This window comes from Macrosteles quadrilineatus, unplaced genomic scaffold (genome assembly GCF_028750875.1).
Source record: "Macrosteles quadrilineatus isolate MER2022 unplaced genomic scaffold, UCM_ALF_1.0 Scaffold_8__2_contigs__length_117827958, whole genome shotgun sequence".
Taxonomy (NCBI): domain Eukaryota; kingdom Metazoa; phylum Arthropoda; class Insecta; order Hemiptera; family Cicadellidae; genus Macrosteles; species Macrosteles quadrilineatus.
The window spans coordinates 48,712,626-48,722,618 of NW_026542601.1; positions in this window are offsets into that span (position 1 = coordinate 48,712,626).

Below are 9,993 nucleotides of genomic sequence, written 5' to 3' on the forward strand. Positions count from 1 at the left end.
GACCATTGTGAAGTCGGCAGCAAACAAGAAGAAGAAACTTAAACTCAGCCCAAGAATACAAACAAGCTCTTTGTCCATCTTTAGCCACATGTTGTCAGGTTAATCTTATTATTGCGGCTGTCGGAAAATCTATATGTCTTGTCAAAACATACTAAAATGATCAAAGTATAACTGTATAATAAAATAATCAACTTCAAACACAGGTCCATAGATAATTGCACTTCCATTAGTTCAAAGCAAAATCTTTAATATCCAAAATTATAAACTGTCTAAGCGCAATTTTAGAAAATGTTTCATGCCATCAGCCAATATTCTTGTTCCCAACATATTCTTATTACAATTCATTAGCCTATTTGCTATTTTTTGTTTCTCATTTAGAAACCTAATTCAAATAATTCTTTATTTTTAATCATCAAAATGTGTTGAATGTAATTTTATTTTTATATAATATGTTTGCTGTTACTTGTTCTGTATTTAATTTAATTTATGTTGGTAACAGCTGATCATGTGTAAATAGTTAGGATTGTTTTTATAGTACCGGTAATGAGAATTGTTGAATAAGTTATGTTTGAGTAAAAATGTTGTGTGTGTGTACTTCAGTAAAATAAAAGATAATTATTGTAACAGTAAAATCTTAGGTGTTAGTAATTTACTTTCACTTAAGTCAACAGGTTATGGGGCCCAGAAAAATTCATTAATTCAACCATAACTGTAAAAACAAGAAGTAATCTTCTAGTAAAATCCCAAGAGTTAAAGTGTAGTGAAGGTGAGTGAAAAAGTAAAAGTAAGACTAACAATGGCATCAGTAAAAGAAGATGATTTCGTAGAAAAACTCAAAGGAGTTGAAACTTTTCCATTGTGGAAATTTCAGATTAAAATAATATTTCAATCCAGTGATTTGATGAGTATTGTTGATGGTTCTGAGAAACTTGAAGATATGGGCGATGGAAAGAAGAAGGCTGATTGGATTAAAAGAGATGCCAAGGCTCAGAAGTGTATAGTTAGTTCTATTGAGAAGGGACCGATGTTACATATCATTAACTGTGAAAACTCAAGAGAAATGTTTTTGAAGCTGTGTTATATTTATGAAAGAGACTCAGAGCAGCAGAAGTACTCGTTATTACAAGAATTCTTTAACCTCAGGTATGAGCCTAATTCTGATATAAGTTCTCACATAAGTAGAATTGAAAACATAGCACACAGACTAAAAACTTTAAAACAAGATATTGATGAAAAAATGATAATATCAAAAATTCTTGTCAGTCTGCCAGATAGATTTAAGTATTTTGTAACTGCCTGGGAATCAATGCCCAATGAAGAAAAGACATTGGCAAATCTAACAGCGAGACTGTTAGCAGAAGAGTCAAGAAGTGAGTTAAAGGAGGTAAGCCTAGAGAAAAATCTTGCGTTCCAAGTTGTTTGTCACAACTGTAAAATTCCAGGCCATAAAGCAAAATACTGCAAGAAACCTACACACAATTGGGCTAACTCTGATAATGAAAGGCGGTGTTTTAAATGCAATGCTGTTGGTCATCTAGCAAACACCTGTGGAAATGTAAAAAATTTTGTTAACAAGTTTGAAAAAAGAAATGTAAAGCCAAATTTATTTTGTAATATATGTAAAAAGTCAAATCATAATGAAAAAGATTGTTACTTTAGAAAAAGCCAGAACCTAAATGTCGCTAGTAAAACTGTGTCTTTTTTGTCGTATGATGATGGACAAAATGTTCGGGGTAATAGTGGGACTGTAAACTTTGTATCTGAATGGGTTGTTGATTCAGGCACATCTTCACATATAACAAATTGTGAAGATTTGTTAAGTAATAAACAAAATATTTCTTCTGAAATATATGTTGCTAAGAAAAATCAAACCATGTTAGCTTCAACGAGTGGAACTGTAAAATCCAAAGAATGTATCCTGAATAATGTGCTATATGTTCCTGATCTCAGTGAAAACTTGTTGTCTGTTTCTGCAATAACTAATAATGGTGGTGAGGTTACTTTCTCTGAAAATACAACAGAGAATGACCAGAAAGGAGACAAAAATGAAAATGACAAGAAAGAAGACAAAAATGAAAATGACCAGAAAGAAGACGAAAATGAAAATGAATATATTGAGAGTGCAGATAATCTAAGTCTGATAAGTAATAATGAAGTAGAGTTTGAGTTGGTTTCAGACAAAAATGAAATTAATGAAGAACAGCCAAGTTCAAGTAATACTGATTCTACACAAAACATCAAACTAAGAAGAAAAACTAAACTACCTGAAAGATATAAAGATTTTGTGATGTTGACATATGAAGAAGCAATCAAAGGACCAGATAAAAAGAATTGGCTACAAGCAATTGAGGATGAGAAAAACTCCCTAATTGAGAATGAAACGTGGGAAGTGGTTGACAAGAAGCAAGCACTAAACAAGAAGATCCTAAGTAACAAGTGGGTATTAACAAGAAAGGATAACGGAAAATACAAAGCGAGACTAGTTGTAAGAGGTTTTGCCCAAGAACAAGGTATAGACTATGATGAAACCTACAGCCCAGTTGTAAGTAATTCAACTTTACGTTTGTTATTTTCATTAGCTGCCAAACAAAATCTCAAACTAATGCAATTTGATGTTAAAACTGCTTTTCTCTATGGAAATTTAGATGAAGAAATTTATATGTGTGTACCTGAAGGGTTTGATCATAAAGATAAAGTTTTAAAATTAAGAAAGACTTTATATGGACTTAAACAAGCTCCATTTAAATGGAACCAGTTGTTTACAAACTGCTTACTAAAATATGGCTTAAAACAAACTCAGTCTGACCGTTGTGTTTTTACAAATGGCAGTATTCATCTTGCTATATTTGTTGATGATGGAATTCTTGCTGGTTCAGATGAAAGAGAGATGAAGAAACTTTTGAACGAGCTGTCTAGAGATTTTAAAATAAAAACAGACGAAAACCCATCAAACTTTCTTGGAATGGAAATTTTATATTCAAGGGAAGGGATATTGTTAACACAAAAGAACTATTCAAACAGTATTCTCGAAAAATATGGAATGATAGATTGTAAACCTGTAGACACTCCCATTTGTCCAGTGAAAACGAGCAAACCTGATGAAGAAGTAAGCTGCCTGACAAAAGATTATCCTTACAGAGAAGTTGTAGGAAGTTTGCTGTACTTATCCAATAAAACCAGACCTGATCTTACACTTGCTGTGGGATTAGAAAGTAGATGTGTTGAGAATCCAATCAATGAAGATGTTGTAAATGTCAAACGAACCTTAAGATATATTAAAGGTACTCAAGACGCAGGAATATTATTTTCAGCATCAGGAGAAAATTGCCTAAATGTATATTGTGACGCAGACTATGCAAATTGCAAGCATACAAGAAGAAGTACTACTGGATTTGTCATAATGTATGGAGAAGACCCAATAAGCTGGTGTACAAGAAGACAACCGATTGTAGCTTTGTCCAGCACTGAAGCAGAATACATTGCAGCGGCGGAATGTGTCAAAGAAGTGTTATATTTAAAAACTTTCTTGCAAGAGTTGAGTGGAACTAATGTTGAAACAAACCTAAACATGGACAATCAAAGTGCTATTAAGCTTTGTAAAAATGGAATTTTTAACAAGCGAAGCAAACACATTGATGTTCGCTACCATTTTTTGACTGAAAATGTAAGGCAAGGTAAAATAAACATTTCTTTTGTTTCTACATCTGAGAATGTTGCGGATATGTTTACAAAACCCTTGAACAATGTTAAGTTTCATCAATTTAGCAAAGCTTTGATCAACTATCCAAAATCTTGAACAGAACGATAATCAAGATATTTATTTTTTGTTTCTTACATAAAATTAAAATTAAGGGAAGGTGTTGAATGTAATTTTATTTTTATATAATATGTTTGCTGTTACTTGTTCTGTATTTAATTTAATTTATGTTGGTAACAGCTGACCATGTGTAAATAGTTAGGATTGTTTTTATAGTACCGGTAATGAGAATTGTTGAATAAGTTATGTTTGAGTAAAAATGTTGTGTGTGTGTACTTCAGTAAAATAAAAGATAATTATTGTAACAGTAAAATCTTAGGTGTTAGTAATTTACTTTCACTTAAGTCAACAAAATGTACCTATACCTACATTAAAAAAATTAAGTTGTTAACTTTCGTACTTACCTCATACAGTTATAGTATCCTTTATTTTACTTTGTTTATAAGAATAAATAGGGAAAACACTACTCAGCCTCTAATCATTGCCTTTTCAGATACAGATAAGAGGTATCAAAGTTTTATTACTACTGAGACACAGAGGAGGCATTTAGGCATTTAGGGCATTTGCCGCCCCCACTTTCCTAGGGAATATTTATCAAACTAATATTATCTTTATTTTGAAAACTGAGTTTATTGTAATAAACTTTGCCTATATTAGACACAGTAACAATAAACTTAAATTTATGATATAAATAATAAGTAACGTTGTCCATGTAAATGATTTTGAATAATATTTTACATGATCCTTTTAACCCTATGACTATTTCTTTTTTTAATTTTGATGGAAGATTATATTTTTTTATAAATTTGTCAACAAATTTTGTAATAGTCCCTCTTGCACCAATCATTAATGCCAATTACTGATATAGAATTTAGATTATATCTGTTTCTAATCACTAGTCATAACCTTTAAGAGAGGTTATGTTTTTGTTTGTAACCACTCATTGACACCCAAATACAGTGTAATCAGCTGATTGGTGTCCGGTAAAACTCATTACAGTACAGTAGTACGCAATGAAACCCCATTTGATTAAGCTGGCGGCAAACAGCTGTTTTCTGGACTAAATCCTTGTGTGGGAAGTTCGTCAAAATAGTGTAGTGTGGCGTAATAGTTATTTGTGCAACTAGTGAGAAAAGTGAGCAATTGACTCACTCGAGAGAAATCCTTACTCACGAGCCGTAGGCGAGTGAGGAATGCTTTCTCGAGTGAGGCAATTGTACTTTGAACTCGAGTTGCACATTATACTTTTCCTACAGTTACCATAAAACAAATAAATTGGTGAAGAAACATAACCTATTTTTACACAGAAGTGAACTTTTAACATAACATTTAATGTGAAGTGACAAATACCACAGTACAACAGCTGACCAGCTGATTTACAGCCAGTGCTGCCAACGTATTTCGCGCGCATACGACGTTGCCTGAATGTTACGCGCTCACTATTTCGTGCCTTCACGTTGCAAATCTGGAGTGAGACAAAGTAATTAGAGTGAGACAAAGTTAACATTGTCTCACTGATGAGCGAATTGGCCACTTTGCTTTCTCAAATCAGTGAGAGAACATGTACATTAATAGGTAACTGTAGGAAAAAATTGTTTTCACATTTAGAAATAAATTGTTAACTTAGGCCGTGATGCTCGTCAAGCATGACGTCACGATAGAAGACGGCAATGACGTAGGTATTTATTTATTTATTTTCCAAGGAAAGATTAAAACAAGCAGCTGATCACAAACGGCAAACATTACGTCATTGCCGTCTTCTACGGTGACGTCATTCTTGACGAGCATTACGGCCTGTTTTTTAGTGTAGCCTTGGTTTTGCTAAAGTTTATACGATGAGTAAAAGTGTAAAAATGTTAAATTCTTGGGAATAATAAACAGTCTTTTATTGCAAGTATTCTTCTAACCAAAACTTATAAAAAAGTTCTTCCCAAAATCTTTGGAAAAAAATTCACAAATAGAGTTAAGTAATGTTCATGGGTTGAGGGTGGGGTGGTGGGGGGGATTCTAAGTGGCGCTGATTCGGGTGTTCGCTTAACTCTGAAAAATTCCTAGAACCGGCCCTGATTACAGAGAAAAGAACAAGAGAAATTATGACTCCAGGGGCCCATTTCATAATAAAGTACAAACTAATATTATTAGTAAATCAGCTGATCACCCAATGCAAATCTAATGGAAATTACAAGTTACAAGTTTTAATTTGTAACTTGTAGTTTATTATGAAATGGGCCCCAGCAGGCATGGTGCCAAATCTCTTGGAAGTTTGAAATATGGGGACAGCGTTTGGATATCTGACTTTGGAAAACCTGGAACAGTTGTAAAAACAGCAACTGAGCCACAATCATAATAGATTTTCAGGACTGATACAAGAGACCTAAGAAGAAACCGTTTCCATCTTCTACCATTTCCCGATGTCTTAAAAAGTATACCCTCACCAGACAATGTGACAGAACAAAATTCAACAAGTGTGTGTCTGTACCAGAAGTCCAGAAGTCCAAGTGAGGACAACTCAAGTTACAAGACTAGACACGGGCGTGAAGTACATCCTCTAAGGAGACTCGATCTTTAAGGAGGGGGATGTTTCATAAAGACTGCAAATAAAAAATGTGTTTTATTTAGGATATTATTATGAGATATAAACAAATATTGTTATTGTTTTTGACATCTTACAAAAGACTTAAATAAAGTCTTATTTAATTTAGTTCTTTCCTGATTAAGTTATTGGAAATTCACAACAACTAACACGGTCGTAATACAGAAGCTGAATTCCGTGACATCTCCCCTATAAACTTGACTTGGAATGGAAATTTTGCTCTACAATCGAAGGCTTCTAATATAGATGTATTGTCACAGCTTTCCTTGAAAATCCAATGCTTTAAATTCATACCAATATTATCTGAAAGATAAGACCGATGGCAGAGATCAAAGTCAAGTGATCTATATAATAAATGTGGTGATAACGACATTCTATCGCGGCTTTAAACCAGGTCTGCTTTTGTTCGCCCTAACGACTTTACAACTCTTATCAGCTGATCCCACGTGGTAAAGATTATGTTTTTACCACGAATACGGTGCTTGAACAGACACGGTATGGATCATAAACATAAACGAATGAAGTAACTGTCCCGAAAATAAACATTATTTAACATTGCCTAAAAAAAAAACCTTGGAGCTCAAAACATTCCCATTGTTGAATAAATCTCCACAATTAATTCATGGTGAATTTGCAGCTACAAATTTTTCCCTCAAATGACTTTTCACAACTTTTTATTTTTTTAACTTTAATTTTTATTTTTTCCTCTAATTTTTTGCCGTCCTATGTCTTGATTCAGCCCGTCCGGGAAGGGTTAAATGATATTCCCAGCTACCTATATTGATTTATAACCACTATAAGCTTTCCTTTATAAAACCACTTGTCTCTGTTAGGTAACCTCCCTCCTTTTCTAAATACCATAATTTTAGATTAATTTAAATTCACTATTAGGTTGCAAAAGACCACAATAAGGCTCTAGATTTGGGAACATTTTTTTGAGTACTGTTGCGGTAGGAGCTAACAATCCTATCCTATACTCTAACTAATATGAGCTACCTATGTATATTTGTTGTATGTATGGTTGCCTGTCTGTCTGTCTATCTGTGTCTGTAATCTCAAAATCCAGAAGAATTTAGACTTAATTTTGGGATTAGGGACTTATAGCCCAAAAAACATGATTGTCAGGCACTACCTCAGGAAAATTTGGATTTTGCTACACAACTTATTTGAAAATTTAAAAAATTAACATTGGCCAAGTAACTATTTTAGCTGGACAAAATAATAAGGAAATACCCCCACCGCAGCAAACCTGCAGATTAAGCGAATTTCCATTTGTCTGATTGGATTTACACTAAAATGTTACCTTAAAAGTATCACATTTATCCCTATTTAAATAGAATTAGTTTAACGAGTACTTAGGTTTGCTGCAACAGGGAGGGTAAAAGTTTTTTTTTCTTAATAGTTAACAAGAAATAAAAACATTTTCCAAATTTGATCAAAATATGTTCATAAACAATCAAACTACAACAGTTTACTTATTCTCCATAAGAATATCATGGGAATTTTTAACTTACAATTTTCTGGAATTTGTCTCCGTAACCATTTAGGCACATAGTATAACTTCAATATACTAAATTATTTGTTTTTTAAGCTCTACAAAATGGTTTGGAAATAAATAGCTATATTTTATGTTTTTTGGTTCAAAAATGGGAAAAACGAATTTTTACCCTATAAAACCCCCTATAAGCCCCCGTTTCCATAGTCTGATCATGCTGGTTCACGAACTCGTTCGAATAAATGTAGGTTTACACGTTTATACCAAATTTCATCAAAATCGGATCATTTTTGCTCAAGTTATTGTGCTAAACGGACATATATACAGGGTGACACAAAGGAACCGGACGTTTTTTAAACAGCTGTTCCATTTGTTGTCGCACTTGGTAGGAAAATTGAAGTTATGACATTACCTTCAGTGAGGCTTGCCATTTTTGTTGAAATGGCTAAGTGGACCCTAGACCACCGCGTTTTCGCATACGATACTTTGGTCCGAAATGGTGAATCCGTCGTCAAATCCAGCGGGAATTTAGTCGACATTTTAATATTGAACGCCATGGAACGGTTCCAAGCCATGAACGGTTCCCAGCTTAATAGCGGAACACGTTAATAATATGGGTTTCAGGGTTCTGAACAACTGGGAATATAACAAGAAAGAAACCACCAGGCCTTGTTAGAACTTCAAGAACACCCGAAAACATTGCCAGAGTGAGAGCAGCATTGAATGAATGTTTCCTAACAAGGTGATCTCGCTTTGGTGACATACCGTAGCCGCTAAGATCACCATACGCTAAGGTAGGTGGATTGTACACTCGTGGTTATATCCTTTGGAGGTTTCTTAAGGAGCGTGTTCATGCTCACAAACTACGCACTTTAGAGGATTTGAAGTTTGCAATCACAGAAGATATCAATGGCATTGAACAAGACCTCCTGACCCGAGTTTCAGATGATTTTCAGACCAGAATGAACATTTGTAGATAAGTACATGGCCGCCATAAGCATGACGTCATTTAAAAAAAATGACTGTTTTGTAACAAATGGCAAATGTTTACCTCACTATGTACGGTATTAAAACCATTTTATTCCTTTTAACTACTGTATACTACTTATTTAAAAAACGCCCGGTTCCTTTGTGTCACCCTGTATATATGAGTTTGAACGGATAGTGTTTTTGGCCTCTAGGGACCAATAACCGTACAAAAATATATACTGTTATAGATTTATATCTTATCTTATCTTACTAATATTATACAAATCTGAAAGTTTGTGAGTTAGTTTGTGTGTGTGTTTGTGTATGTGTTGCTCAATCACGCATAAACTACTGGACGGATTGGGCTGAAATTTGGCATGATGATAGCTCACATTCCCGATTAACATTAAGGCATATTCTTATCTCAAAAATCCTTTCGGGCTCCGCCCCAGTGGCTCTATAGTTCCCCATGTTAACCTTATGAGTATTCATATTTAAAGGGAGTTAAAGAATTTAGTCAGCTGTTTCAACTTTACAAGTTGGTTCTATAATATGCAATACAATTAAAAAGTTATAAGGTTTCCCAACAGGGTGCTGCACTATTATTATTTTGTTTTTGCATATTATATGATAACAGTTAATTTGAACTAAGCAGCAACAAAACGCTGTGATACAAAATGAGAACTGTCAAGGTAGGATTGTTTATAGTTAGGTTTGAGATTTTAATTTAATGAATAATTTGTGATATTGTGCGAATGTTTGATAATTTATTTTTTTCTGTTGTTAAGGTGCAGTAGTAGGTAGAACATTATGAAAATAGTAGATGTGATACACTATATCATACCGTAAATTTACGAACCAAATTTTATCAAACTGTGTCCTCCCCCATTGCAAACGCAAAGCTTGAGTATAACTGCAATAAGCATTTTATACTTATATGCCAACCCCGTACGAAGGACGGGTGCTCCGCTAGTATATATATACAGGGGCGGCTCCAGGAATATTTTTTTGGGTAGGCCTGACAAGGATCAAGAAGGAATTTGATTAGGGACAAGAGATTTGATGGGCTTTGTGGAGCAAACAGGGGGATTTTAAAATTTAAATGCAAAATAATGAGGTTTGATGCTATCCCTTTATTTACGGTACATATAATTAAAATTTCTTTATTTATTTATAATT